This window comes from Apodemus sylvaticus, chromosome 16 (assembly GCF_947179515.1).
Source record: "Apodemus sylvaticus chromosome 16, mApoSyl1.1, whole genome shotgun sequence".
NCBI classification, from domain to species: Eukaryota; Metazoa; Chordata; class Mammalia; order Rodentia; family Muridae; genus Apodemus; species Apodemus sylvaticus.
Genome location: NC_067487.1, coordinates 33,064,815 through 33,072,648, shown reverse-complemented (window position 1 = coordinate 33,072,648; position 7,834 = coordinate 33,064,815). Strand labels below are relative to the sequence as shown.

At 44.4% G+C, this 7,834-nt stretch overlaps 1 protein-coding gene across 2 annotated transcripts in view; it reads left to right on the top strand.

Annotated features, from left to right (window-relative positions):
- Window positions 1-6,787: 6,787 nt before the first annotated feature.
- Window positions 6,788-7,834, top strand: part of Prlr (prolactin receptor) — a 194,225-nt gene continuing 193,178 nt past the window's right edge. The window contains exon 1 of one of the 2 annotated variants that reach the window (XM_052159864.1): window positions 6,788-7,236. The gene's annotated coding sequence lies outside the window, so the exon portion shown is untranslated. The remainder of the gene's footprint in view (window positions 7,237-7,834) is intronic. The other variant, XM_052159865.1, reaches the window with a different exon arrangement.

Below are 7,834 nucleotides of genomic sequence, written 5' to 3'. Positions count from 1 at the left end.
TTGTCATATAGATCTTTCACTTGTTTGGTTAGAGTCACACCAAGATACTTTATATTGTTTGTGGCTATTGTGAAGGGTGTCATTTCCCTAACTTCTTTCTCAGCCTGCTTATCCTTTGAGCATAGGAAGGCAACTGATTTCCTTGAGTTGACACTTCTGGAGGACCCTGCTATACCTCTCCTGGGCATATACCCAGAGGATTCCCCAGCATGCAATAAGGACACATGCTCCACTATGTTCATAGCAGCCTTATTTATAATAGCCAGAAGCTGGAAAGAACCCAGATATCCCTCAATGGAGGAATGGATACAGAAAATGTGGTATATATACACAATGGAGTACTATTCAGCAATTAAAAACAATGAATTCATGAATTTTTTAGGCAAATGGTTGGAACTGGAAAATATCATCCTAAGCGAGGTAACACAATCACAAAAGAATACACATGGAATGCAATCATTGATAAGTGGATATTAATTAGCCCTGAAGCTCTGAATACTGACAATACAATTAGCATATCAAATGATTTCCCGTGAAGAAGGAAGAAGAAGGCCCTAATCCTGGAAAGGCTTGATCCAGCATTGTAGGGGAGTACCAGGACAGAGAAAAGGGAGGGGGAAAGATAGGAGAATGGATGGAGAGAAGAGGACTTATGGGACATATGGGGGGGACTGGAAAAGGGGAAAGCTTTTGGAATGTAAACAAAGAATATAGAAAAAAAAAGAAACAGGATAAGGGGGGATGGGATAAGGGGTTGCAGAGGAGAAACCAGGAAAAGGGATAGCATTTGAAATGTAAACAAATAAAATATCCAATTTAAAAAAAATCAAGAGAAATGTTTGCCATATATTTGGTTAGTCTTAGTATACTTAACAGGAGACACTGAACAAATTGATTTTTAAAAAGACAAACACCTTGAAAAAAAACCAAACATAAGGTGTAACAGCCACTGTGAGAAGGGTATCATAAGAGACTCTACAGCCTCATGAAAAGTAAGTACAAGAGACTTAGAACAGCAGTTTTATCTTGGTTATCAGATTAAATATGGTGAGATTACATCAGTATGGTCCCATTCTTACTAAAATGTGAGAAACCAAGCTTGCTAGAAATACATAAGTCAACAGTTGAGGATGGAACTTGAAAGTATATATAACAATTTTAAATGCTCTGACTCCTTTGTTTTTAAGGGTATGTTGCCTGGTAGGTGAACCATGCTCCACTGGGTAGCCTCACACCAGCAAAAATGTGACATCATAAACTAGATTTGGTGGACTGTTGAAGAAAAAAAAGAGAAAGACATGAGGTTGGGAGTTGGGGTAGATCTAGGAGGAGTTGGGAGTAGAGAAAATGACCAAAATACATCGTGCATAAGCACGAAATTAAAGAATTAACAAATTCATTATGTTTTTAAGTGTCTTAGTTCTATGACCTAGTAATTTCATATTTAAAACATTTAAAAATTTGGTAGCCTTTCTGATTTTAATAACCATTACCTTTGCTCAAATTCTGAAATTTCTAAATGTTTGGCATATACAGAGATATTCACAAAAGCACTGTTAACAATAAAAACAAAATTACCAAAAAATGTAAGAGAAAAATGAAAGAAGTAAATGGAAAAACCAGAGAGCCACTAAAAGCATTGGACTGAGAGCCGGAGAGATGACTCGGCTATTAAGAGCACACACTGCCCTTGGAGAGGACCTGGCTTCTGTCCACGGAACCCACATGACAACTCACAACCATCTGTAACTCCAGTTTCAGAGGACCCAACGCTCTCTCAGGGCCTCCTCGGGGACTAGGTGCACCCAGTATGCATTCACACATGTAGGCAAAACACTAGTGTGCACAAGATGAAATGAAAGCGGTCTTGGAGCTTGCAAAACAGTAGAGGAAAGCTGTGGGCAGCAACCTCCACCAGGTGATTGAATTGAGCTTTGGAAGCTATGGAGCTGGGGCAGCAGCTCAGTGGTAGAGGGCTTGCCCAGCACTTGTGTGCCCTTAGTTCGATTCCCCAGGAGTGTAGGCTTTTACTGTCTCGAGACTATAATATAATCTCTTCATTTCCCCCTTCCATTTGTCGCCTCAAAACCCTCTGTATACCCCTCCTCGTTCTCTGCCATGTTCATGGTCTCTTCTTTCACTGCACGTTGTTATGTATGTACATACATAGTCCTGAATACATAAATGCGACCTGCTCGGTCTGTTTAATGTTATGTGTATGTATGTTTTCAGGACTGTTCACGTGGCATTGGATAACCAATTGGTGTGCTCTTCTCTGAGGAAGACAATTTCTCCCACTCCCAGCATTCTTGAGTTGCCTGTAGCTGAGGCCTTGCGGGGTCAGTCCCCCATCCAACTCTGTATGTTAACAGGTCTATCGATGCTCATGTTTAGGCAGCCACGTTGGTGAGACTTCATGGGTGTAGCTTAGACATCACTAGGAAACAAAAATCTCTCAGCAAGATTCCTACTTACTGAGGCCTTGTGGGCTTTCTGCTACTGTCATTGTCCTTGTTAAGGAACCCTGTCCTTGTCAGACACAGAGACCATTAGAGCAAACCACAGCCAATCAAATGCAGAGTTGTGGAATCCACTCCAAAGGAACACATCTACTGAGCAACTCCCACTCCTAAGACTTGGGTAACATTGCAGAAGAGGGGACAGAAAGATTACAGAGTTTTTTTTTTTCTTATATTTTTGAACTGAAAAGGACAAATCATAAAAATAAATGTATTTTTTTAATTTAAAAATATATGCAAGTAACTTGATATGCCAAGGCAGGTTGACATCCATAGGAGACCTCCCTTCTCTAAGGAAAAAGAGAGGAGGATGGAAGGATGGGGGAGGGGAGAAGGAAGGACTGGAAAGAGAGGAGGAAGAGGAAGCTCTGATCTAGATGTGTAAGTAAATAAATTAATTTTCAAACACTAATGAAAATAGGTGGGGGGTATCTCTAGGAAGTCCCAGAGACCTGGAATGGGGGATGTTCCCAGGGGTCAATAAAAGTAACCTTAGCCAAGATATCTAACAGTGGGAACGTGGAACCTGAAGAAGCCACCTCCTGTAGCCAGGCAGGACTTCCAGTAGAAGGATGAGGACACCAACCCACCCACAAGACCATCGACCTAAAACTTATCCTATCTAAAAGAAAAGCAGGGACAAAGATGGAGCAGAGACTGAAGGAATGATCAACCAATAACTGGCCCAATTTGAGACCCGCCCATGGTGAATAACCAATCCCTGACACTATTAACGATATTGTTAGACTTATAGATAGGAGCCTAGAATAACTGTTCTCTGAGAAGCTCTACCCAGCAGTTAGGTGACTGAAACAGATGCAGATACCCACCGCCAAACACTGGTCAGAGGTCAGAGACTCTTATGGAAGAATTGGGGGAAGGATTGAAGGCTCTGCATGGGACAGCAAGTCCACCAGAAAACCAACAGTCAACTAACCTGGACCCCTGGGAGCCACCAAGAAAAGGGAATACACAGGCTGGGTGGAGGCAACTGCTACACATGTAGTAGATATGTAGCTCACACTTCATTTGAGTTTCTAGCAATTAGAGTGGGGACTGTCCCCAAAGCTGTGCCCTGATTGTGGAATGGGTTTCCCAATATGGCTGCCTTGTCTGGCCTCAGTGCAAGAAGATGTGCCTAATCCTGCAGAGACTTGGTGTGACAGGGTGAGGGTTTAGGGGGTCACCCAGGGTGAGGATTACCCTCTCAGAGGAGAAGGAGAGGTGGAGGGAGGCAATCAATAAATATTTTTAAAACTAATGAAAAAATATATGCAAGTGGCAATAGATGAGTAACTATACATTTGAAAAGAGACAGGTACATAGGTTCATGCCTCAGTGATGTGTTCCTTCGGAGTTGGGACTAGAAAGAAAGAAAGGGGGTATGTGATTTGGAAGACATTTTTTTTAACTTTACAAATATAGATGTCATTTTGTTTTGTTAACAGCATCAGTCCCTGCTGTGATGTTTCTAGCATGTCCTATTCATTAAAGAAAAGAAAGCCATCTTCATTTGGGAGAAGTGAAGAGCTAGGAACAAAAGTGTCCCCCGTGTAAGGAAGAAGGGAAAGAGAGAGGCTGTGCCAGGAATCCTGGAACAGCAGGGGGACATGGGGAAATGGAGAAATGCAATGTCCTAAGGGAGAGCCTGCAGAGAGGGATGCAGGAAACAGAGCAGGGAAAAGGCCAGGGTAACTCTGGCACAGGTAGCCATGGCTGAAGAGGAAGACCAAACTAGCGACCTAAACAGTACAGTTGATTTTTTTGTTTGTTTGGTTGGTTTGGTTGTTGGTTTTTGTAGGAATAGGAAAGTCACCCTGAACCTCTTGGATTAGAAGTTTATCACCGGACACACAGGCACTGTTATTTGGCTCCTCCTTGGGTGCTGGTCTGCAGCCAAGGCTAGAAATCATCACCAAGTCCACGAAAAGTAAGTCAAGAAGGCTGTGAATGTGGGGCGCTTTCCTAAGCTTGACAAGTTAGATTGTAAATGATGCCAAGGGTCAGCTGGGCCAGGAAAGATGTCAGAACTCTGTGGATGAGCACTCATGCCTAGGAAACAGGAAGGCAAAACAAGCAGGCAAGGAAAGAAAACCCTTAAGACTGTAATGTACGGTTCTTATTAGTGTGGCTGGCATTTTACACACTCCTTAGGCGTTATAACTATTCCCCTACTGAGCGGGGTTGACACTAAGTGAAACTCGTACAAGTCAAATGAACAGTGCGATCCAAACCATCACCAGTGTGCTACCTTAAACTGTGGAGCAGTATAGAACAAAATCAGAACAGGGAAGTGGGAAGGGTTGGGTGGGGAAACAGGGGGAGGGAAGGGGACTGATGGGACTTTCGGGGAGTGGGGGTCCAGAAAAGAGGAAATCATTTGAAATGTAAATAAATATATCAATAAATAAAAAAAAGAGAGAGAAGGAAAAAAAACTGTGGAGCGAGGTCTTAGAGGCAGTGGGCAGATATGGAATCAAGACACAGCTGGATGAATCAGCAAGACAGGAGGAATGCACACACTGAGGAAGACGCAGATCTGTGCAAAAGGAGAACTTCAAGGAAATGGCGGAATGGCTCCAGTGTGTGCAGAAGGAGAGAGTCACAATACAGCTGTGGAACAAAGGAAAACTGGGCTTACAGATGACTTCCCTCAGCATCTCAGTAACACTGGGGAGAGCACAAGGAAATTCACGACTGTGAAGGCCTGTGTCTTAGGGATTGGGTTTATGCTGCACAGTAAAACAGAAAGCTATGACCTTCTCTCCAAATAACATGTGGCTAAGTCATTTAACCTGTGCTGTGACCTGTGCTCCTCCTGCTGTGGAGCAGGAGCAGAGATGTCTAGGAACCACAAGGAAAGCTAACAGTTTTGCATTGCCAAAGGTCATTCTCTTCTCATTATCTGTTAGAAGAGTCAAGGAAAATTCCACTTAACTGAGTAACCCCTAGCCATTCAAAGGACACGCAGAAATAAAATCACCAACCTCTGTTGGTTCCAGATGCTTTGGACACTTCAGTAATATGATGATCTACCTATACAAGCATCCTGTTAAATTTTGGGTTAGATAATTTTCCCAAAATTCGGGCAAATATACAAGTTCTAAGCATATTTGATAGGCGAGACAAGGCTAGACTAGGAAGTTCAACAGGTGTTTTTATTCAATTTTTTTTCTTAAAATACCTTAAACTTAACAATGGGTTCATTGGGATGTACCTTGGCCACTAAGCATGTCTGTTTTCTGCCATTGAAGAGGGTACTCTTTAGTTCATTTAGAAAATGAACGGGCATTATAGGCTCTCAAGGATAATGATGAGCAAAGATGTACCTCAGTCATCAGAGGCCTGCCCAGCCTGTGCACAGCAAACATACACCCACATACCCTGAAAACCACCACGTGTTTAACTTGGGCAGGACACGATATTCAGGAGCAAATATTAAGCCCATATAGCCCATGCCTCTTCTAATGCAAGAGGATTGTCCAAACATCATGGGATTTTCAGTAGCTTCCTGAAGTGTGGCAGAAGGCCACTGATGAGTCTTATTTGCCAGTTATTGCAAAATGTCAATCAAATCAAAGGAAGAAAGGGCAATGTTTCAATGATTAGGAAAAAAAAATACTCAATAGCTTATTCAAAATAACCACAGTGGCCCACTGACTTACATAACACCGGGACACAATATTAATCAATGGCATCAAATGTTGCCAGCTTACCTGTTCATGGCTAATCGGTTGATCCAAGTAGTTGTTGGTATTTTTTTTTAATATTTTGTTTTCAAGAGAACATAGGGAGAGGTGCAAGAGGAAAATGGTGTTCTATTAATACCCAAGACATAATAAAATTACATTCAGATGGTGCATCTTATTTGAGGAGATAAATTCTGTCTCTGTGGAAAAGAGCAGAATCGTGGTTTACTGGGGATGCTGGTGTTTCTGGACTGTTCTGATGAGGCTAGGCATAAAGCCCTGGAAGTTTTGCTGTGTTAAAAAAGCAAAGTGTCCTTTAAGGGTCCCTGCTTTTTTTTTTTCTCTCCACCACTTTCCTCTGACTCCTCCTCCTTCTCAGGGAAGGTGTGATACAAACCCCTAGAGCCCCCTCAAGTATTGTCAAGCTCCTGTGTTGCTTGCTGGGAAATAAGGAAAGAAATTTGACACCGAGCCTCATCTTGGCTACTGTGAAATACCATCTTTGAGGTCACTGGACTTAAAGGGCATTTTTATTATTGTTTTGTCTATTTACTGGTACAGATTTGATGGGAGAAGGTTCCCTGATCATGCAAAACGGATCGGGGGAAATCAGAGATTTTCTTGTCCCCCTAGTCTCTGCATTCTGATTTCCCCCAACTATCTCCGTCACCTTGTAAAACTGGCAGACTCTGGACCTTTGCACGCTGGAGAAAAATCACTGTTTTGCCTCCAGCAAGGAACATACATGTTGCAACACTGACTCCTCCTCTAGTGAAGAAAGAGTGAACAAGTGCACCGAGTTGAGCTTCTTCTCAGAGACACGCGGCTGGCGACTGCAGAGCAGCGGCTAAAATCCCCAGACGCCAGGTCTTCTGGGCTGGGCTTTCCCCCGCCTTCCTGCTCTGTCTCATTCGCTCCTCTCCTGCGTTCTGGATTTTAAACAGCTTTACCTGTCAGCGATAACGCTCCCGTCCTTTGCAGGAAGTGCTCTCTATCCCGGGTATGGCAGACTTTTCTCTCCAGCAGAAGTGAGTACCCGGGGCAGACAAAACTGCGCGGCCAGGGGTGGTGCGGGCGCGGGGGGGATGGGGGCGCGCTCTGCAGGGCCGCGGGTTCGAGGCCGCTAGTGGGAACGGAACAGTTGGCTGCAGGCGCGGACAGCTTGGGGAAATGCCAGCTAGCAGCCGGAGCCCGCGGGCGCGAGGAAATCCCATCCCGTGCTGTGAGCTTGCCTAAAGCCAAACCTCGATGTCCCTCCCCAGAAAAGCTAAATATATGCCAAATAGCTTGACCACCCACCCCAGCTTTTACAGCTGCTCTCGGCGTATTTTAAAATACACCCGGCAAGCGCGCCCTTGCGAACGAGTTTCGGCGGAGTGACTGTGGGGTTGCAGGTGGTTTGTATAGAAATGAAAATCTGGGGAGATCACGGGGAGATGAGCGGGGCTCCGGCAGGAGAAGTAGTGGCAGCTAACTTGGGCAGTCCCCTGCCGGCTGCACAGCTGGGTGCCAGGTGAAGGTGCGTTGTCACCTGAGCTCCCACCCCCACTCCCCCGAGGCAGCTGAGAGGTGGCTGGGCTTCGCGCTAGGAATTCCAGCCCTGGGGGGGTGGAGGGGTGGGGGGGA